Source organism: Muntiacus reevesi, unplaced genomic scaffold (assembly GCF_963930625.1).
Source record: "Muntiacus reevesi unplaced genomic scaffold, mMunRee1.1 SCAFFOLD_115, whole genome shotgun sequence".
Taxonomy (NCBI): domain Eukaryota; kingdom Metazoa; phylum Chordata; class Mammalia; order Artiodactyla; family Cervidae; genus Muntiacus; species Muntiacus reevesi.
This window is the reverse complement of record NW_027077863.1, coordinates 118,358-142,714: the sequence shown is the minus strand read 5'-3', so window position 1 is coordinate 142,714 and position 24,357 is coordinate 118,358. Positions and strand designations below refer to the sequence as shown.

The following is a 24,357-nucleotide window of genomic DNA, read 5'->3' as shown; positions in this document are numbered from 1 at the left end:
TGTGTATACACCTGTATACACACAAAGATTATGTATATTATGTGTGTGCCTACAGAATCACACATAATAGTTAGTCCTTGAGTCATTTTTATTTATGAGAAATCAGTTTAAGTAAGCAACAGAAAGACTGCCTTAACTGGGAACAAAAGGCAAAAATTAGATCTGAAACTGTGGACAACCTGTCTCTCTTGATGCTCACTTGTTGACAAGTGAACTATGGGATTGAGACCTTTTTTAAAACCACTAGCAGATTAAATAATTCTCTGTCCTTAGCATCTTCTTGATTTACTGCCTAGGCATTTATATTATGGAAGTTCTCTAACTTCATCCACTAGTTTATTGACCCATCTAATAGCCATTATGATATATAGTGCCATGACAAATAAGACAAATAAAATGTGACCTTTGTCTTTGAGCATTTTATAATATTGCAGGAGGGATAGACAAAAGAAAAGTCATTTCAATGGAAGTGATAGCTTTCCAAAATGAACCGCATATGGAAGATGAAATTTTAAGGCGTATTAGTTGTGTAGAAGCATCCTCCCAAATCATTATAATCTACAGACCTCTCTCACTGCATATATGTCTCCATGCGACTACATGTAGATATTTATATGTTCATTTAGAGCACAGTGTTTGTGAATCCTTGTAAATAATTAACATAAGGTGTATTAAAGTTTTTGCTTCAAATCATATATTCTCTAGCATCAAAGGTAGATATTTATTGCTCTGACAAATATAATTTCAGTAATTAATGTGTTTCATGTAACACTGTCATATCCATCAGGCTGTATTTGGTGAGAATAATGCAGTTGCAATTGCATGAGAGCTTATATCATCTACTGCTATCTTTTGGGCTTCCCTGGTGGTTCAGAAAGTAAAGAATCTACCTGCAGTGTGGGAGATCCAGATTGGATCTCTGGGTCAGAAAGATCCCAAAGAAAGGAATGGCTACCCACTTGCTAGTAGTAAAGAAACTGCCTGCCAATGCAGATGTTTAAGAGACACAGGTTCGATCCGTGTGTCAGGTAGATCCCCTGAAGAAGGGAATGGCAATCCACTCCAGTATTCTTGCCTAGAGAATCCCATGGACAGAGGAGCCTGGTGGGCTACAGTATGGGGGATCACAAAGAGTCAGACATGACTGAAGCAGCTTACCAAGCATGCATACTACTGGTTTTTGCAATGGAACTCAGTGAGCTTGCTACATTTCCAGTGAAATTTAGCAGACAGGTTGCTAAGCTGAATGAGGAGCATTAACATCTAGTGCATTTGTATGGAAATACAAAAAACCTCGAATAGCCAAAGTAATCTTGAGAAAGAAGAATGGAACTGGAGGAATCAACCTGCCTGACTTCAGACTCTACTACAAAGCCACAGTCATCAAGACAGTATGGTACTGGCACAAAGACAGAAATATAGATCAATGGAACAGAATAGAAAGCCCAGAGATAAATCCACGATCCTATGGACACCTTATCTTTGACAAAGAAGGCAAGGATATACAATGGAAAAAAGACAACCTCTTTAACAAGTGGTGCTGGGAAAACTGGTCAACCACTTGTAAAAGAATGAAACTAAAACACTTTCTAACACCATACACAAAAATAAACTCAAAATGGATTAAAGATCTAAATATAAGACCAGAAACTATAAAACTCCTAGAGGAGAACATAGGCAAAACCCTCTCCGACATAAATCTCAGCAAGATCCTCTATGACCCACCTCCCCGAATATTGGAAATAAAAGCAAAACTAAACAAATGGCACCTAATGAAACTTAAAACCTTCTGCACTACAAAGGAAACTATAAGTAAGGTGAAAAGACAGCCCTCAGATTGGGAGAAAATAATAGCAAATGAAGAAACAGATAAAGGATTAATCTCAAAAATATACAAGCAACTCCTGAAGCTCAATTCCAGAAAAATAAATGACCCAATCATAAAATGGGCCAAAGAACTAAACAGACATTTTTCCAAAGAAGACATACAGATGGCTAACAAACACATGAAAAGATGCTCAACATCACTCATTATCAGAGAAATGCAAATCAAAACCACAATGAGGTACCATTACACGCCAGTCAGGATGGCTGCTATCCAAAAGTCTACAAGCAATAAATGCTGGAGAGGGTGTGGAGAAAAGGGAACCCTCTTACACTGTTGGTGGGAATGCAAACTAGTACAGCCACTATGGAAAACAGTGTGGGGATTTCTTAAAAAACTGGAAATAGAACTGTCATATGACCCAGCAATCCCACTTCTGGGCTTACACACCACGGAAACCAGATCTGAAAGAGACACGTGCACCCCAATGTTCATCGCAACGCTGTTTATAATAGCCAGGACATGGAAGCAACCAAGATGCCCATCAGCAGATGAATGGATAAGGAAGCTGTGGTACATATACACCATGGAATATTACTCAGCCATTCAAAAGAATTCATTTGAATCAGTTCTAATGAGATGGATGAAACTGGAGCCCATTATACAGAGTGAAGTAAGCCAGGAAGATAAAGAACATTACAGTATACTAACACATATATACGGAATTTAGAAAGATGGTAACGATAACCCTATATGCAAAACAGAAAAAGAGACACAGAAGTACAAAACAGACTTTTGAACTCTGTGGGAGAAGGTGAGGGTGGGATGTTTCGAAAGAACAGCATGTATATTATCTATGGTGAAACAGATCACCAGCCCAGGTGGGATGCATGAGTCAAGTGCTCGGGCCTGGTGCACTGGGAGGACCCAGAGGAGTCGGGTGGAGAGGGAGGTGGGAGGGGGTATCGGGATGGGGAATACGTGTAACTCTATGGCTGATTCGTGTCAACGTATGACAAAACCCACTGAAATGTTGTGAAGTAATTACCCTCCAACTAATAAAAAAAATAGATTAAAAAAAAAAAGATCCAGTGCAATACCTGATCCTAAGGATTTCCAAATGGATCACACCCATGGTCCCAGTGAGCAGCCAAACTGATGTCCTACTAGAAAAGATGAGACAGTACTTAACACTGAGAAATAGAAAGATAGATCTTGTGGCATATAATCAGTGGGGAAATCTTAGAGCTGTGTTAAAATATAATTTACTAAAAGGATAGTTTGCCCATTGTATTAGCTCTATTGTTGCTGGAACAAATTACTACAATCTTAGTGTCTTAAAACAACCACTGTATTACCTTACAGTTCTAAAGTTCAGACATCTGAAATAGTCTTGTGTGGTTAAAACCAAAGTCTCTACAGGCCTTTCTGAAGACTCTAGGGAAGTGTTTAGTTCCTTGCCTTTTCCAGTTTTCAGAGGCTTCCTCGGCTCAAGGTCTCTTTCTAATTTCAAAGTCAGCAATCTCATCATTCTGACCTTGGCTTTGGTTGTCATATTTTCTTCTCCTCCTGTTCTCTTCCCCTTATGCCTGTTTCACTTATAAGGACCTTTGGAATTACACCAGAGGCCACCTGGATAATCTTCCCATCTCAGTGACATCTGCAAAGTTTCTCCTGCCATGAAGGTATCATAGTCTCAGGGCCAGGACTTAGTCCATATACTTCTTTAGGGGGCCATGATTATGCCTACCACACCCAGACTGTCATTTTTTTTTTTAATTTCACCATGTTATTAATTTTGGTAGGTTATATTAGTTAGCTGATAATATTAAAAAAGTAATTCTGAGTTGCTGACTTAAATTAGGCATAGGAAACAATTTGATATTCAAGGTAAATTTAACTAAGTGTAGAAAATCTCTTTGAGATGATACAATAGCTTTTCGTGTTGAATCTGTTACTAGAAATGCCTGGAAGCAAGGAGGCCTTGCATATTTAAAATATTTGATTTATATTTCTGTAAAAGAAGATGTCCAGTGTCTGCAAACCAGCTTGCTCTCTCTGTACTCCTGGTGCTTGTCTATCCGTTGGTTATTGCTGAGCATGGATACCACAGAGTACTTGGTCAAAACCTCCTTGTTGCTCTATTAGAGAACTTAACTGATTCTGCGTTATACTGGTGGCTGAGCAGAGAATCACGTTTTCTGAGGACACATATTTTGGCTCTGAGAGTAGATTTTGGGGAAAAACAAGCAAACAAAAAGCCTAAGCTACGTCCTATCTGCTAAATACCTCCCAGGCATCAGAAAATGTACTTGTCAGTAGCCATTATACCTAACTGCAAGGGGGAATACTTAAGGCAAATAGTCTAGGGACCTGGTTTTTGTTGCGAATATTTTTTGCAAAATTCCTATTTACCCTGGACCCTCCCTTACCTCTTACAAGCAGTCCCTCAGAGCTGAGAGGCTGTCTTCTGGGTTTACATCCTCAGAAATTCCTTCAAATAAAACATAATTCTAAAACAAACAAACAAAGAAACAAAACAGCCTGTGTGTTTTTCCTTTGCTGAAGCATTCCTGCCAGGGCAGTGTCCTCTTCTGACTTTGAACAGAAACCGAGTCCCTTGAATCTCTGTTACCAGGGGTCTTATTTCTCTTCCTCTGCATCCCTCAGCACTGACTTGGAAGTTAGAGAAGGAAATGTGTGTTGTGTGCTGTGCAGAGATCCTCACATCGTTGGATGGGATGAGACTTAGTGGTAGTGGGTGTTAGCTATATTGGGCACATGTTACTGACAACTGACTCTTATTTCCTGTTAATTATTATCTTATGGTGTCGTCTCATTAAGTAGCAGGATGATCGGATTTTGAATAAAGGAGATAACCATGCTTTAATTTTCGTTTTCGGGGGGGAATCCTAAAATTTGATTATATTATTATAAAATTTTATTATATTAAATAATTTACATGGATACATTTATTTAAATCTTCACCAGTTATTGAAAATCTGCTTACTCCAGGAGTCCCTGTGCTTATTAATATGTGATTAATATATGATTCAACCATTTAATAAATACTGCTTATTTATATTTTTATAGGGTCTAGAAGAGGCATCTTGTGAATGAAGAGAATAAAAATACATTTTGAAAATGATAAATACCCTAGATAATTTTTAAATTTTGTCTTCTGCTTCATATCAGCAGAGATAATAAAGTAGTTTGGTAGCAGTGAGTTAAGTGGTTATATATTTACTCCTTGGAAGGAAAGTTATAACCAACCTAGACAGCATATTAAAAAGCAGAGACATTACTTTGTCAACAAAGGTCCGTCTAGTCAAGGCTATGGTTTTCCCAGTAGTCATATATGGAGGTGAGAGTTGGACTACAAAGAAAGCTGAGTACAGAAGAATTGATGTTTTTGAACTATGGTGTTGGAGAAGACTCTTGAGAGTCCCTTGGACTGCAAGGAGATCCAACCAGTCCATCCTGAAGGAGATCAGTTCTGGGTGTTCATTGCAAGGACTGATGTTGAAGCTGAAACTCCAATACTTTGGCCACCTGATGCGAAGAACTGACTCATTGGAAAAGACCCTGGTCCTGGGAAAGATTGAGGGCAGGAGGAGAAGGGGACGACAGAGGATGAGATGGTTGGATGGCATCACTGACTCAATGGACATGAGTTTGGGTAATCTCCGGGAGATGGTGATGGACAGGGCGGCCTGGTGTGCTGTGGTTCATGGGGTCACACAGAGTCAGACACAACTGAGAGACTGAAATGAAAGATAACTTCATGTAAAAAATTGGAAATTTCTGAAAATTAATTATCTTGTTAACTTTATTGTTGGTTTCAAAGGTAGCTTTAAAGATGTTAAGAATATAATGAAATGTTCAAGTGTCCTGTCTGTATGATGTGCACCCATCAGACGTTGAATTTGATGAGCATCTCCCAAGAAATATCTCCAATGAGTGGAGCCCAGATTATAATCCCTGGAACCTCTGATTATGTTTACATGCATGGAAACGGGATTTTGCAGATTCAGTTAGGTCAAGGACATTTAGATGAGGAGATTATCATAGATTATCCAGGGAGAGTCAGTATACTCACAAGTGTCCTTACAAATGGAAGGAATCAGAAGAGAGTCAGAGGGAAGGATGACTGTGGAGGAAAGCTTGAAGTGATGTGGTGTAGTCAGTCAATCAGTTCAGTCGCTCAGTCGTGTCCGACTCTGCGACCGCATGAATCGCAGCACACCGAGCCTCCCTGTCCATCATCAACTCCTGGAGTTTACACAAACTCATGTCCATCGAGTCGATGACTCCATCCAGCCATTTCATCTTCTGTCGTCCCCTTCTCCCCCTGCCCCCAATCCCTCCCAGCATCAGGGTCTTTGCCAGTGAGTCAACTCTTCGCATGAGGTGGCCAAAGTATTGGACTTTCAGCTTCAGCATCAATCCTTCCAATGAGCACCCAGGACTGCTCTCCTTTAGGATGGACTGGTTGGATTTCCTTGCAGTCCAAGGGACTCTCAAGAGTCTTCTCCAACACCACAGCTCAAAAGCAGCAATTCTTCTGCTCTCAGCTTTCTTATAGTCCAACTCTCACCTCCATACATGACTACTGGAAAAAACATAGCCTTGACTAGACGGACCTTTGTTGGCAAAGTAATATCTCTGCTTTTTAATATGCTGTCTAGGTTGGTCATAACTTTCCTTCCAAGGAGTAAGTGTCTTTCAATTTCATGGCTGCAATCACCATCTGCAGTGAATTTGGAGCCCCCCAAAATAAAGTCTGTCACTGTTTCCACTGTTTCTCCATCTATTTCCCACGAAGTGCTGCGACCAGATGCCATGATCTCAGTTTTCTGAATGTTGAGCTTTAAGCCAACTTTTTCACTCTCCTCTTTCACTTTCATCAAGAGGCTCTTTAGTTCTTCACTTTCTGCCATAAGGGTGGTGTTATCTGCATATCTGACGTTATTGGTATTTCTCCCGGCAACGTTGATTCCAGCTTGTGCTTCTTCCAGCCCAGCGTTTCTCATGATGTACTCTGCATATAAGTTAAATAAGCAGGGTGACAATATACAGCCTTGAGATACTCCTTTTCCTATTTGGAACCAGTCTGTTGTTCCATGTCCAGTTCTAACTGTTGCTTCCTGACATGCATATAGGTTTCTCAAGAGGCAGGTCAGGTGGTCTGGTATTTCCATCTCTTTCAGAATTTTCCACAGTTTATTGTGATCCACACAGTCAAAGGCTTTGGCATAGTCAATAAAGCAGAAATAGATGTTTTTCTGGAACTCTCTTGCTTTTTCAGTGATCCAGCAGATGTTGGCAATTTGATCTCTGGTTCCTCTGCCTTTTCTAAAATCAGCTTGAACATCTGGAAGTTCACTGTTCATGTACTGCTGAAGCCTGGCTTGGAGAATTTTGAGCATAATGATGTGGTTTAAGAAGGGCTCAATTTTCTTTTGCTCATTTAAAGATGTAGAAAGGGGCCATGTGCCAAGGAATGTGGGCAGTCTCTAAAATCTGGAAAAGGCAAGGGAATGGATTACCCTCTATAGAGTCCAGAAAAAAAATGTAGTCTTTTGGACACTTCTGTTTAATCTCATAAGGGACTTTTGACTCCTGACCTTAAGAATTATAAGATATTAATTTTGCATTAGGCCACTAAGTTTGTAGGGATTTGTTATAGCAGCAATAGAAAACTATGCACATGAACCAGAGAATATTAGAATTATTACTATTGGTTTACATGCTACAAGCAGGTAAAATCATCTGTAGTTTAAAGTGAATTACAGAACTTTCAGATTGTTCCAAGAGAGAAAAAATGAAGAACTCTAAAAATTATTAGCTTTAATTAAAAAAAAAAAAGATATTCATGCAAGCCAAGTTTTGAAGCCAACTTAAATTTAGAAAGTTATGATTTTTTAAAAAATATTGAATAGTTGATTTATTATGTTATGTTAATTTCTCTTCTATATAGGAAAGTGGCTCAATTATCCAATATATTCTTTTTCATATTTTTTCCATTATAGCTTATTACAGGGTATTGGATATAGTTCCATGTGCTATATAGTAGGACACTGTTTATCCATCCTATATATACTAGCTTGCACCCACTAATTCCAATTAACTCTCAGTCTTTGGGAGTTTGACCCTCCCTTGGCCAACAGTTTGTTCTCTATATCTGTGTGTCTTTTCCGTTTTGTAGGTAAGTTCATTTGTGTCGTAGTTCAGATTCCACATCTAAGTGTTGTCATATGTATTTGTCTTTCTCTTTCTGACTTATTTTACTTAGTGTGATGATCTCTGGGCTCATCCATGTTGCTACAAATGGCATTATTTCATTTTGGATGGCTAAGTAAATACTCCATTGTATGTATTTGCCATACTTTCTTTATCCATTCATCTGTTGATAGACATTTAGGTTCTTTCCATGATTTGGCTATTGTAAACAGTGCCGCTATGGACATAGGGGAACATGGATCTTTTCAAATTACTGTTTTGTCTGGGTAAATGCCCAGAAGTGGGATTGCTGGATCATATGGTAATTTTATTTTTACTACTATTTTTATTTTTACTACTTTCTACAGTGTCTGCACCAATGTACATTCCCATCAACAGTATAGGAGGGCTGCCTTTTCTCCACTCTTTCTCGAGGGGTCTTCCTTGGTGGCTCAGATGGTAAAGAATCTGCCTGCAATGCGCGAGACCAGGGTTCAATCCCTGGGTCAGAAAGATCTCCTTGAGAAGGAAATGGCAACCCACTCCAGTATTTTGCCTTGAGAATTCCATGGACAGAGGAGCCTGGGGAGTTACAGTCCATGGGGTCACAAAGAGTTGGACAGGACTGAAGAACTCCTTATTGCCCAATTCAGACTTAAATTGAAGAAAGTAGGGAAAACCACTAGACCATTCAGGTAGGACCTAAATCAAATCCCTTACAATTATACAGTGGAAGTGAGAAATATATTTAAGGGGCTAGATCTGATAGACAGAGTGCCTGATGAACTATGGACAGAGGTTCATGACATTATACAGGAGACAGAGATCAAGACCATCACCAAGAAAAAGAAATGCAAAAAAGCAAAATGGGTGTCTGAGGAAGCCTTGCAAATAGCTGTGAAAAGAAGAGAAGTGAAAAGTGAAGGAGAAAAGGAAAGATATCCCCATGTGAATGCAGAGTTCCAAGAAAAGCAAGGAGAGATAAGAAAGCGTTCTTCAGTGATCAGTGCAAAGAAATAGAGGAAAACAAGAGAATGGGAAAGACTAGAGATCTCTTCAAGAAAATTAGAGATACCAAGGGAAATTTTCATGCAAAGATGGGTACAGTAAAGGACAGAAATGGTATATGTCTAACAGAAGCAGAAGATATTAAGAAGAGGTTGCAAGAATACACAGAAAAACTATACGAAAAAGATCTTCATGATGGAGATAATCATGATGGTGTGATCACTCACCTAGAGCCAGACATCCTGGAATGAGAAGTCAAGTGGGCCTTAGGAAGCATCTCTAAGAAAAAAGCTAGTGGATGTGATGGAATTCCAGTTGAGCTATTTCAAATCCTGAAAGATGATGCTGTGAAAGTGCTGCACTCGATATGCCAGCAGATTTGGAAAACTCAGCAGTGGCCACAGGACTGGAAATGTCAGTTTTCATTCCAATCCCTAAAAAAGGCAATCCCAAAGAATGCTCAGACTACCACACAATTGCACTCATCTCAAATGCTAGTAAAGTAATGTTTAAAATTCTCCAAGCCAGGCTTCAGCAATACATGAACTGTGAACTTCCAGATATTCAAGCTGGTTTTAGAAAAGGCAGAGGAACCAGAGATCAAATTGCCAATATCCACTGGCAAGAGAGTTCCAGAAAAACACCTATTTCTGATTTATTGACTATGCCAAACATTTGACTGTGTAGATCACAATAAACTGGAAAATTCTGAAGGAGTTGGGCATACCAGACCACCTGACCTGCCTCTTGAGAAACCTGTATGCAGGTCAAGAAGCAACAGCTAGAACTGGACATGGAACAACAGACTGGTTCCAAATAGGAAAAAGAGTACGTCAAGGCTGTATATTGTCACTCTGCTCATTCAGCTTATATGCAGAGTACATCATGAGAAACTCTAGGCTGGATGATGCACAAGCTGGAATCAAGATTGCCGGGAGAAATATCAATAACGTCAGATATGCAGATAACACCACCCTTATGGCAGAAAGTGAAGAAGAACTAAAGAGCCTCTTGATGAAAGTGAAAGAGGAGAGTGAAAAAGTTGGCTTAAAGCTCAACATTCAGAAAATGAAGATCATGGCATCTGGTTTCATCACTTCATGGGAAATAGATGGGGAAACAGTGGAAACAGTGTCAGACTTTATTTTTGGGGCTTCAAAATCACTGCAGATAGTGACTGCAGCCATGAAATTAAAAGACGCTTACTCCTTGGAAAGAAAGTTATGACCAACCTAGACAGCATATTAAAAAGCAGAGACATTACATTGCCAACAAAGGTCTGTCTCGTCAAGGCTATGGTTTTTCCAGTAGTCATGTATGGATGTGAGAGTTGGACTATAAAGAAAGCTGAGAGCAGAAGAATTGCTGCTTTTGAGCTGTGGTGTTAGAGAAAGCTCTTGAGAGTCCCTTGGACTGCAAGGTGATCCAATAGGTCCATCCTAAAGGAAATCAGTCCTGAGTCTTCATTGGAAGGACTGATGTTGAAGCTGAAACTCCAGTACTTTGGCCACCTGATGTGAAGAGCTGACTCATTTGAAGACCCCGAAGTTGGGAAAGATGGAGGGCAGGAGGTGAAGGGCACGACAGAGTATGAGCTGGCTGAATGGCATCGTCGACTCAATGGACTTGAGTTTGGGTGGACCTTGGGAGTTGGTGATGGACAGGGAGGCCTGGCGTGCTGCGGTTCGTGGGATCACAGAGTCGGTCAGACATAACCGAGTGATTAAACTGAACTGAACTGTTGGGAAAAACCATACATTTGACTAGACGAACCTTTGTTGGCAAAGTAATGTCTCTGCTTTTTAATATGCTTATTAGGTTGGTCATAGCTTTTCTTCCAAGGAGTAAGCATCTTTTAATTTCATGGCTGCAGTCACCATCTGCAGTGAATTTGGAGCCCCCCAAAATAAAGTCTCTCACTGTATCCATTGTTTCCCCAACTATTTGCCATGAAGTGATGGGACCAGATGCCATGATCTTAGTTTTCTGAATGTTGAGTTTTACACCAACATTTTCACTCTCCTCTTACACTTTCATCAAGAGGCTCTTTAGTTCTTCTTCAATTTCTGCAATAAGTGTGGTGTCGTCTGCATATCTGAGGTTATTGATATTTCTCCCAGCAATCTTGATTCCAGCTTGTGCTTCATCCAGCTCAGTGTTTCTCATGATGTACTCTGCATATAAGTTCAATAAATAGAGTGACTATATACAGCCTCGATGTACTCCTTTCCCAATTTGGAGCCAGTCTTTTGTTCCATGTCCAGGTCTAACTGTTGCTCCCTGAGCTGCATAGAGACATCTCAGGAGGCAGGTCAGGTGGTCTGGTATTCCCATCTCTTTAAGAGTTTTCCACAGTTTGTTGTGATCCAAATAGTCAAAGGCTTTGGTGCAGTCAGTAAAGCAGAAATAGATGTTTTTCTGGAACTCTTGTTTTTTCAATGATTCAGCAGATATTGGCAATTTGATCCCTGGTTCCTGTTCCTTTTATAAATCCAGATGGAACATCTGGAAGTTCAAGGTTCATGTACTGTTAAAGCCTGGCTTGGAGAATTTTGAACATTTCTTTGCTAGCATAGGAGCTGAGTGCAGTTGTGTGGTTGTCAGCATTTTGTGGGATTGGAATGAAAACTAACCTTTTCCAGTCCTGTGGCCACTGCTGAGTTTTCCAAATTTGTTGGCATACTGAGTGCAGCACTTTCACAGCATCATCTTTTAGGATTTGAAATAGCTCAACTGGAATTCCATCACCTCCACTAGCTTTGTTCATAATGACGCTTCCTAAGGCCCACTTCACATCACACCCCAGGATGTCTGGCCCTAGGTGAGTGATCACACCATTCTGATTATCTGGGTCATGGAGCTGTTTTTGTATAGCCCTTCTGGCTATTGTTGACACCTCTTATTAATATCTTCTGTGTCTGCAGGTCCATGGAATTTTTGTCCTTTATTTTGTCCATCTTTGCACAAAACACTCCCTTGGTAGCTCTCATTTTCTTGAAGAGACCTATAGTCTTTCCCATTCAATTGTTTTCCTCTATTTCTTTGCACTGATCACTGAAGAAGGCTTTCTTATCTCTCCTTGCTATTCTTTGGAACTCTGCATTCAAATGGGGATATCTTTCCTTTTCTCCTTTGCCTTTTGCATCTCTTCTTTTCACAGCTATTTGTAAGGCCTCCTCAGACAACCATTTTGCTTTTTGCATTTCTTTTCCTTGGGGAAGTACTTGATCCCTGCCTCCTGTACAATGTCAAGAACCTCCATCCATAGTTCTTCAGGTACTCTTGTCTATCAGATCTAATTCCTTGCATCTATTTCTCACTTCCAATGTATAATTTTAAGGGATTTGATTTAGGTCATACCTGAATGTTCTAGAGGTTTTCCCTACTTTCTTTAATTTAAGTCTGAATTTGGAAATAAGTAGTTCATGATCTGAGCCACAGTAAGCTCCGGGTCTTGTTTTTGCTAACAAGAGCTTCTCCATCTCTGGCTGCAAAGAATGTAATCAATCTGATTTCAGTTTTGACCACCTGGTGATGTCCATGTGTAGACTCTCCTCTTGTCTTGTTGGAAGAGGGTGTTTGTTATGACCAGTGTGTTCGCTTGACAAAACTCCACTAGCCTGCTTCATTTTGTACACCCAAGCCGAACTTGTCTGTTACTCTAGATATCTCTTGACTTCCTACTTTTGCACTCCAGTCCCCTATAATTAAAAGGACATCTTTTTTGGGTATTAGTTCCTGAAAGTCTTGTAGGTTTTCATAGAATTGTTTAACTTCAGCTTCTTCAGCATTACTGGTCAGGGCGTAGAGTTGGATTACCATGATACTGAATGGTTTGCCTTGGAAAGGAACAAAATCATTTTGTTGTTTTTGAGATTACATCCAAGTCCTGCATTTTGGACTTTCTTGTTGACTTTGATGGCTACTCCGTTTCTTCTAAGGGATTCTTGCCCACAGTAGTAGGTAGAATTGTCATCTGAGTTAAATTACCCCATTCCAGTCTGTTTTAGTTCACTGATTCCTAAAATGTCAGTGTTCACTCTTGCCATCTCCTGTTTGACCACTTCCAATTTGCCTTGATTCGTGGACCTAACATTCCAGGTTCCTATGCACTATTACCCTTCACAGCATCGGACTTGACTTCCATCATGAGTCACATTCGCAACTGGGTGTTGTTTTTGCTGTGGCTCCATCTCTTCATTCTTCTGGAGTTACTTCTCCACTGATCTCCAGTAGCATACTGGGCGTCTACCAACTTGGGGAGTTCATCTTTCAGTGTCCTATCTTTTTGCCTTTTCATACTGTTCATGGGGTTCTCAAGGCAAGAATACTGAAGTGGTTTGCTATTCTCTTCTCCAGTGGACCACGTTTTGTCAGAATTCTCCACCATGACCTGATTTTAAAGCAGCCAAAATCCTGCCATGGAATCCCCTATGTGACTTTAAATGGATATGAATTGTTTGTGTATATTTAGTTTCTTCAAATAAACTTAAGATTAAGTAACACACACACAAAGTATTTTTTCAATAAACATTTTGAGATTATATTTCTCTTTTGCATACATGTGTGCTCAGTGTAGTCCGACTCTTTGTGACCCCGTGGACTGTATCTCACCAGTCTCCACTGTCTACGGAATTTTCCAGATAAGAATACTCAAGGGAATAGTCATTCCCTTCTCCAGGGGATATTCCTGACCCAAGCATCGAACCTGCATCTCCTGAATCTCCTGCATTGGCAGGCAGATTTTTTACCACTGAGTCATCTGAGAAGCCCATATTTCTCTTTTGACTTAGATATTCATTTTGATATACCAGAAGAGCTAGCATACTGCCTTTCTCAGAGTAGTAATTTAATAAATATACCTGAAAAAATGCTCACTATAAAATAATTACAACTTCTTTTTCTTTGTTAACAGATTGTCCTCCCCAATTCTAATATTTGAGACATTCAAAAAAATTAAATGTTTTTTTGTATTAGTTGGAGGCTAATTACTTCACAACATTTCAGTGGGTTTTGTCATACATTGATATGAATCAGCCATAGAGTTACACGTATTCCCCATCAACACTAAGCAGAATCATTAAATTCTCTATTATTAATTTGATGATGACATTTAAAAATAATAAGACTGCATTTTGATTTTAAAACACTTCATTCAATACATGGAATATTAGGATATAACTCAAGTGCAATTTTGGATTCATTCAAAACAAATTGTGACAAATTAAAATTCTTTAAGACCCTCCAAGACCCTTCCTACAGAGCATAAAATCAGTTAACATTTAATTTTAGGCATAGTAGAATGTCAACTAGAAATATTTATGCTTCAAAGTAGTTGGAAAGACAACATGCCAAAATATATCCCACATTTAGATTATTTGAAACACTGAGATGTTAAGAACCTGGAGGTCCACATTGGTGGGACGGTGGTCCATGTGAATTCTTCCAGTCAAGTAGTTTTGAAGAGAATAAATAAGGGAACTACTCATTGAATAATTTTAATGGGATAAAAGAATGTTTGAAGAGCTACATACCCATCCCTTCTCTGTGTTTTTTGTCTACTAATGTTTAAAAACTAATCAAAGCAGGAAAGTTACCATGTTCCTCTTCACTTTCTCTTCCTCGTTTAGAACCATTCAGTCTATTTCTCCTAAAATACAGGAAAGTCATCCTTTCATGTGATGGTCAGTTTCTTGAGGGGGGAAGAATGCTGTCTATGCCTGTCTTAAAGTTTAATGCTTCTCCTCTGATCTTTGATGCTCTGACTTTCTGCCCAAGAAAGAGAGACAGATGGACATGGACACACACACAAGAAACAAAGTAGAAATGACTGAAGGGAGAAAGGAAGAAACTCAAGGGGAAAGCGGTGGCCACTACTGGTACAATACATTTTGAGGGATGTATCAACAAGGGCTGCACTGTAGTTGTGGCAGGAGACAGCAGACTGAGAACACACATAACTCTGTCCATGGGAAAGCATTTGGTCTGGATGGATTGCTTCAAGAATCTGGTGTCACAAAGAAAAATGACAATAACAACAAAGACGTGAGCTATGAAATTTCCATACGACAAGGGAAAATAAATACGATTCGAGATGAGTTTCTATAGCCAAGATTACAGCCAGTGTGCTGGCACTCATCTAGATGTGGCACGCAGACTACAAGTGGCAGAAATTTATTCTTTTCAGCTCTCAGAGTAACCAGGGGGAACCTGACATATAGCTGGAACCCATGAGCACTCAAGTTTGCCCTGATTCAAATGTCCCTTTTCTATGTGTTTGAAGAACGATACCAGAAAAAAACAAAAGAAATGATAATAAAATTATTCACTATCCCTGTAGTAAATAAAATGGCATGATTTTCATGAAAAAGAAGGAAAAGACGATTAAGTTTTTAATGTCTATATTTGTTTATGTTACCATCAATTCAAACATGAGGTTTCTGGATCAAGACAGATTGTTATTACTGACAGTAATACTTGTGTCAGTTCACTACACAACAATTTCTACCTTCTTCTGGGGTGATGCTATATGGACAAGCTGGTGTGTTTGGGTGTCATATAACAGGAGAAAAGTCATGAAATTAAGAATCAGGAATTCAATACACATGCTGTCCAGTTAACATCCTTCCTTCCTGAGAAGAGAAATGATTTTCCCTTATGCAAACAAATTCTCCTAGGGTAGAGAAAGGGAAGTTCCCTTGTGGGAAGTAAGTAGTGGTCTCTAGACGAACTGTAAGTCAAGTGTCTCCAGGTTTATATATCCTGGTATACACCCAAGGTTCCAGGTTTCCTTCCCTTTTGGAATGTAAATATATAGTTTGGGGAGGTAAAGTTCTCTTTATGGAAAGCACAATCACAGAAAACTAACCAAACTGATTACATGAATCACAGCCTTGTCTAAATCAATGAAACTATTAGCCATGCAGTGTAGGGCACCCAAGATGGACGGGTCATGGTGAAGAGTTCTGACAAAACGTGGTCCACTGAAGGAACGGAAAGCCACTGAAGATTGTTGCGTTGAGAACCGCATGAACAACATGAAAAGCCAAAACTATGACACTGAAAGATGAACTCCCCATTTTGCTCGGCGCCCAATATGCTACTGGAGAAGAGCGGAGTAATAGCCCCAGAAGGAATAAAGAGGATGAGCCAAAGTGGAAACAGCCAGGTGTGGATGTGTCTGGTGGTGAAAGTAAATTCTGATGCTGTAAAGAACAATATTGCAACAGAAACCTGGAATGTTAGGTCCACACATCCAGGTAAATTGGAAGTGGTCAAACAGGAGATGGCAAGAGAGAACAGTGAAATTTTAGGATTCAGTAAACGAAAATGGCCTGGAATGGGTGAAATTAACTCAGATGACCATTGTATCTAGTACTGTGGGCAAGACTCCCTTAGTAGAAACGGAGTAGCCCTCACAGTCAACAAAAGAGTCCAAAATGCAGGTCTTGGAGGTGATCTAAAAAATGACAGAATGACCCCTCTTTGTTTCCAATGCAAACCATTCAATATCACAGTAATCCAAGTCTGTGCCCCAACCACTAATGCCAAAGAAGCTGAAGTTGAACAGTTCTATGAAGACCTACAAGACTTTCTAGAACTAACACCAAAAAAAAAAAAAAAAAAAAAGATATCCTTTTCATCACAGGGAACTGAAATACAAAAGTAGGAAGTCAAGAGATACCTGGAGTAACAGGCAAGTTTGGCTTAGAGTACAAAATGAACCAGGCTAACAAAGTTTTGTCAAGAGAATGTACTGGTCATAACAAACACCCTCTTCCAACCACACAAGAGATGAATCTATATGTGGAGGTCACCAGATGGTCAATACCGAAATCCAATTGATTATATTCTTTCCATCCAAAGATGGAGAAGCTCTATACAGTCAGCAAAAATAAGACCAGGAGCTGACTGTGGCTCAGACCATGAACTCCTTATTGCCAAATTCAGACTGAAATTGAAGAAAGTAGGAAAACCACTAGAGCATTCAGGTATGACCTAAGTCAAATCCCTTACGATTATACAGTAGAAGCGACAAATAAATTTAAGGGATTAGATCTGAGAGAGAGAGAGTGCCTGAAGAACTATGAACAGAAGTTTGTAAGACTATATAGGAGATGGAACCATACCCAAGAAAAGAAATGCAAAAAGACAAAATGGTTGTCTGGGGTGGCCTTACAAATAGCTGAGAAAAGAAGAGAAGTGAAAGGCAAAGGAGAAAAGGAAAGATATCCCCAGGTGAATGCAGATTTCCACAGAGTAGCAAGGAGAAATAAGAAAGCCTTCCTCAGTGTTCAGTGCAAAGAAATAGAGGAAAACAATTGAATGGGAAAGACTATGGATCTCTTCATGAAAATTAGAGATACCAAGGGAATATTTCATGCAAAGAGGAGAACAAAAAAGGATAGAAATGGTATGGATCTAACAGAAGCAGAAGATATTAAGAGTAGATGGCAAGAATATACAGAAGAACTACACAAAAGAGATCTTAATGACCCAGATAATCACAATTGTGTGATCACTCACCTAGAGCCAGACATCCTGGAGTGTGAAGTCAAGTGGGCCTGAGGAAGAATCACTACAAACCAGGCTACTGGAGGTGATTGAATTCCAGCTGATCTATTTCAAATCCTAAAAGATGAGGCTGTTCAAGTGCTCAACGCAATATGCCAGCAAATTTGGAAAACTCAGCAGTGGCCACAGGACTGGAAAATGTCAATTTTCATTCCATCCCAAAGAAAAGCAATCCCCAAGGTGTTCAAACTACCACACAATTGCACTTATTTCACATGCCAGCAAGATAATGTTCAAAATTCTCCAAGCTAGGCTTCAACAATACATGAATCCAAAACTTCCAGATATTTTAGCTGTATTTAGAAAAGGCAGAGGAAATAGACATCAAAATGCCAACATCCACTTAATCTTAGACAAAGCAAGAGAATTCCAGATAACCATCTACTTCTGCTTCAGTGCCTATGCAAATCCTTTCAGTTGTGGATCACAACAAACTGGAAAATGTTTTAAGAGATAGGAATACCAAACCACCTTACCTGCCTCCTGAGAAATCTGTATGCAGGTCAAGAAGCAAGATACAACCAGACATGGAACAATGGACTGGTTCCAAATTTAGAAAGGAGTACATCAAGACTGTATAATGTCACCCTGCTTATTTAACTTATATGCACAGTACATCATGTGAAATGTCAGGCGGCTGGATGAAGTACAAGCTGGAATCAAGATTGCCAGGAGAAATATCAATAACCTCAGATATGCTGATGACACTACCATTATGGCAGAAAGCAAAGAGGAGCTAAAGAGCCTCTTGACGAAGGTGAAAGAGGAAAGTGAAAAAACTGGCTTAAAACTCAACATTTAAAATAAATGGTTTAAAAAAAAAAAAACCTCAACATTCAAAAAAATGAAGATCATAGCATCCAGTCCTATCACTTCATGGCAAGTAGATGGGGAAACAATGGAAACAGTGACAGACTTTCTTTTCTTGGGCCCCCAAATCACTGCAGATGGTACTGCAGCCATGAAATTAAAAGACGCTTGCTCCTTGGAAGAAAAGCCATGACCAACCTAGATGGTCTATTAAAATGCAGAAACATTACTTTGCCAACGAAAGTCTGTCTCGTCAAAGCTGTGATTTTTCCAGTAGTCATGTTTGGATGTGAGAGTTGGACAATAAAGAAGGCTGAGTGTCAAAGATGTGATGCTTTTGAACTTTGGTGTTCGAGAAGACTCTTGAGAGTCATTTGGACAGCAAGGATATCCAACCAATCAGTCCTAAAGGAAATCAGTCCTGAATATTCATTGGAAGATCTGATACTGAAGCTGAAGCTACAGTACTTTGGCCACCTGATGTGAAGAGCTGACTCACTGGAAAAGACCCTGATGCTGGGAAAGCTGAAGGCAGGAGGAGCAGGTGACAACAGAGGATGAGACGGTTGGATGACATCACTGACTCAATGGACATGAGTTTGAGCAAGTTCTGGGAGATGGTGAAGGACAGGGAAGGCTGGCTTGTTACTGTCTGAGAGGTCACAAAGCATCGGACACAACTCATTGATGAACAACAAAAGCTTTCTAGATTTCTCACTAGAATGCCTGAAAGAACTATGGACAGGTTTATAAGACTATATAGGAGGTGGTAATCAAAACTATGTATTTTCACACATCTTTAACTTCCATGGCTTGTTTATTAACTTTTGTTCCATTTATTCCTTGCGTAGAGGGCCCTAACCTTGCAGAAAGATGAAAATATTTACTTGTTGGCAAAGAAAGAGAAAGAAAAAGCTGAGGTAAAAAGATGGCAGAATACAATAAAAAGGGTGGGGGAGGGTTACAACAAGTAATCAAATTCTAGGAACTAACAAAAATGTTAGTCTGAGCTAGACAACCTACAGAACTCATTCAAAACTGCGTGAATCAAGGTAGACCTGTGGGATTAAAAATGAGAAGGCAGCTAAAATAATACAAAAGATGAAAGTAATGAGCTGAGGCACTGTGAAGACAGTCCTGAGGAACATGAACTTGTACGAGACGAAGACCATTGCAAGGATCCCAAGAGAGAATATCCATAGGACTAGAATCTAATCAAAGGAATCTGTAGTGTTACAAAAAGGAGAAAACTTTAAGATGAGCAGGAATGTCAAATATTATTTTAAGCAATTTAACAGAGGAAAAATATTGTTACGAAGTATAATAAATAAGAAGATATTGGCTAAAGATGTTCGTAGGAACACAAAATGTGTTCAGACTCTGTGAGGAATGATTGGATGGCACTGAAGGGGTGATACAAATTTAATTTTTGAAAGTATATAAGCTTATTAAGAGACAGGAAAGAGTAAATAAATAACTGGAAAAAGAAACTGTGTTATGCTGACATGTTTGAAACTTCATAAATGTTGTTAACTATATAATTCATAGAGTAAGGGTCCTGAGAAGGGCTGGAGATGGCATAGGCAGAAGCTATCAGTGGACAGGCAGAAGAGTCCTTCTTTAATAATATAAAAAGAGGAAATGTCAGGCAGATATGTTCTTAGGTTCCAGGACAGAAATTTGAGAGACTTATCTTCTGATGCCTTGATTTTCTCCATGAATTAGAAGGTGGGTGATGAGGGACGAAATGGAATCATAATAAGAGTGGGTAACTATTTCAACAGATGCTATAGAGAATTGAAGAGTGAAGAGTAAAGAAACAAGGACACTTGGCTAGGCAGCGATAAATGTTGAAACCATTGTGTGATTGTTTTTTTAAGCATCACTCAGAAACCCAGCAATGGGAATAAAGAAGATAAAATGTTGAGTGTTCAGGATTGGTGTGTCTCAGGGTGTCTGTGACAGATGGACAATGGGTAAACAGACATAAGGATATCGACAAGAAAAAAGGTTGACATTACACATTTTCATGAGTCAATTTTGTTCCCCAAAGGACATCTGATAATCTTGGAGATATTATTGATTGTCATAAGAATAGGCTATGGGTGAAATAGCAGTTATTTTAAATTATAGCTCTGATATAAACTTTAGTACAAAGAACTAGTGGTCACTGTTGGCAGAATTGCCAGAAGCCCAACTTTAGGCTTGCCCTGACATTCAAAAGGAATTCCTTAGCTAAAATAGATCTAGGACCTTCCAAAATTGGTCTAGAAGTTCAGTAAGGAAGAAATAAACATGAACACACTTATCAATATGATTTTCCCACCCTCTGCGGGGCTCCCTTCTGGCTTCACTCTTTGTAGAAAGACTTGTACTTTTACAGAACTGTGGAGCTTTTGATGAATTTCTTCACCACCAAGGATCATGACTTTTTTTTTTGGTTTTTTTTTTTTTTTTTTTCAGATTAAAAGCTCATCGATCATTTCTGTTGGATGAACCTCTCTGGTATACCATCTGAAGGGTATTAGGGAAAAAAATGTCATATTCCTCTAAAGACTGAAAAAGAAACATGATATTACTGATTCAACATGATAGCTGTTTCGAAGGCAGAATTAAAGGAACATAATTTCAGCAGCTTCCTCTTTTCCTCTAATCCCAGAGTTCATTGTTATTTTATACACTGAGGCACTTTGGAACCTCTCAGATGCTTTTAATCTGGCACTTCCTAGTTGGCAATTACTACTTCATCTTCGGTCTTTATGCTCTTAAGAATTTGAGCTCATAAAACAACATTGTTCTTATAATTGTGGAAAAACCACAGGAAAAGAAAAATTCCCTGTCTTGATCAAGCCCCACTTGTGAACATTTCTATATTTATTATACTTATTATTCTTTAACATGTTTTACATTTAAGGTGGAATTGCACTCTCTTTTTGAAAAAGGGGGAGAAATCAAGAAATCATTCTCACTGAACTACACTGGGAACATACACTAAGGGGTGTAAAAAAATTAAAGCGACTCCCCATGTTGCAAAATGAAGTTTAAAAGGCGTCTGAACTAAAGCTAACATCGCATGCGGCCAATGCCCTGGCAGAATGGAGGGATGCTAACTATGCCTGCCTGCAGTGTCACAGGAGCCAATTCATGGGAGAAGAATGATGGGACTTAATTAAAGGTGGATGATGTCACTTGAAACAACTTTTGGACTGAGGTTAGGTCAGGGTTAAGTTAAATTCTATGAGGAGTCCCTCTATGCCATGTCAGTGGACAGTTCAAACAAAGTTGATAGAAGGGAGGTAAAAGCCAAGAAGTTAAAAGTCGCACAGTAAAATAAGTGTCAATGTGTAAAAAAAATGATGACAGTTTAAAGCATTTTGAATGCTGAAAATGTTTAAGCAGGAGCATCAGAAACAGGCTTACAAAAGCTGTTAGACCCCGGTAAGGGTGGAGCTTTTATAAGATATATCCAATGAATCCTGGCTCTTTGAAAAGGGCTCCATTTCAAATGAGTCACTTACATACTTTCCCCTGCACATCAAGAGCACCATCTTAAAAGGACCAAGGAACACTAGAGAAATCTCGTGGATAGTACACATTTTAATAGCATGTTAAGATTATGTAGGCAGGGTACACGGTTGAGAAATGTGAATTTGATCTACATAAGTAAATGATCTTTGTAAAATAATTTTAAGGAAGAAAAATTTACTCTTGGTACTATGAATTTTGCCTAAAATGTTTGACAAACAAGATATATCAATGTAATAGTCAAGAAATATGTATTGATTTCCCCATTGATAGACATTAATATAATGTCTGGAAATGTTTTAGAAAATGTAAAGATGAAATGGACATGACCATATCTTTAACAAGTAAGAGAAACAGGTATTAAACAAATGGTAACAATTAATTTAGGTAGGCATAGATATAAGAAGTCTATAACAGGTATAATCAATGTCATGAGGAATGATAGGTATAATCAATGTCATGAGGAAAAATGATAGGTATGATCAACATCATGAGGAAAAATTATGGCCTCCTTCACCTAGGAATAGTAACAATTATATGATAGGTATAACCAAAGTTGTGAGGAAAAAAAAACAACAACCAGTATCCTTCACCTAATTTAGAATTATAAACATGGATTATAAGCCTACCCCAGTAAGACTGGTGCATCTAACCACATGAACCAGGTCTAATCACATGGTTCCTCTAACCACGTGGACCACACCCTTGTCTAACTTAATGAAACTATAGACCGTGCCAAGTAGGATCACCCAAGATGGACGAGTCATGGTGAAGAGGTCTGACAGAATGTGGTCCACTGGAGAAGAGAATGGCAAACCACTTCAGTATTCTTGTCTTGAGAACCCCATGAACAGAATGAAAAGGCAAAAAATAGGGCGCTGAAAGACGAACTCCCCATTCGGTAGGTGTCCGATATGCTACTGGAGATCAGTGGAGAAATAACTCCAGAAAGAATGAAGAGACAGAGCCAAAGCAAAAACAATAGCCAGTTGTGGATGTGACTGGTGATGAAAGAAAGGTCTGGTGCTGTAAGAGCAATATTGCATAGGAACCTGGAATGTTAGGTCCATGAATCAAGAAAAATTGGAAGTGGCCAAGCAGGAGATGGCAAGAGTGAACGTCGACATTTGAGGAATCAGCAAATTAAAATGGACTGGAATGGGTGAATGTCACTCAGATGATCATTATAACTGCTACTGTGAGCAAGGATCCCTTAGAAGAAATGTAGTAGCCATCATAGTCAACAAAAGAGTCTGAAATGCAGTACTTGGATGCAATCTCAAAAACAACAGAATGACCTCTGTTGGTTTCCAAGGCAAACCATTCAATATCACGGTAATCCAAGTCTATGCCCCAAACCGTAATGCTGAAGAAACTGAACTTGAAGAGTTTCTTCAGCAGAAGAACAGAAGAAACTTGAACGCTTCTATGAAGACCTACAAGACCTTCCAGGACTAACACCCAGAAGGATGTCCTTTTCATTATAGGGGACTGGAATGCAAAAGCAGCAAGTCAAGAAACACCTGGAATAACAGACAAACTTGGCCTTGGAGTACAGAATGAAGCAGGGCAAAGGCTAATAGAGTTCTGCCAAGAGAATGCACTGGTCATAGAAAACACCCTCTTCCAAAAACATAAGAGAAGACTTTACAAATGGACATCACCAGGTGGTCAACATTGAAATCAGACTGATTATATTCTTTGCAGCCAAAGATAGAGAAGCTCTATACAGTCAGCAAGAACAAGACCGGGAGCTGACTGTGGCTCAGATGATGAACTCCTTATTGCCAAATTCAGGCTGAAATTGAATAAAGTACAGAAAACGACTAGACCATTCAAGTATGACCTAAATCAAATCCCTAATGATTATACAGTGGAAGTGAGAAATAGATTTAACGGACTAGATCTGATAGACGAGGGCCTGTGTTTCTCCACTTCCCCCTCCAGCCTGTGACCCTGGTGCTTCTTTTCATCACAGCCCCCACTGAATGCTCAGGGCACAGCTGGTAAGTGAATAGATCAGAGGCTCCATTCCTCCACTGAGAAGCTCGGATGCTAGTAGGAGGAGGTATAGGCCAGGTCAGGGGCAGGGGAATGTGTAGGAGTGCAAGGGCCACTCTCCTCGCCCCCGCACTGGACACATGACCCCTTTGATGGGAACCTCTCATACTGCACACCCAGCAGGGAAAGCACAGCACAGACCCTACCTCTGAGAGACTTCAGGACACCAGCATTCCGTGGGCCCCAGGAGGGAATGTGAGAGGATCCACAGGAAGCAGGGGCTTTGAGAGGGACCTTGAAGAGGACCCTCAGCCTCCTCTTGTCCACTTCAGCCGGGGGGTGTCTCATTCGCTTCTCAGGACTCCTCACCACAGCCAGTGCAGATGTCCTGA

General features: G+C 39.6%; 1 long non-coding RNA gene across 1 annotated transcript in view; it reads left to right on the top strand.

The window, feature by feature from the left end:
* The window catches only part of LOC136155199 (uncharacterized), a 36,558-nt gene extending 15,551 nt beyond the window's left edge, over window positions 1-21,007 (top strand). Inside the window, exon 3 of the long non-coding RNA XR_010660719.1 lies at window positions 20,903-21,007. This is a non-coding gene — a long non-coding RNA (uncharacterized lncRNA). The remainder of the gene's footprint in view (window positions 1-20,902) is intronic.
* Window positions 21,008-24,357: the final 3,350 nt, after the last annotated feature.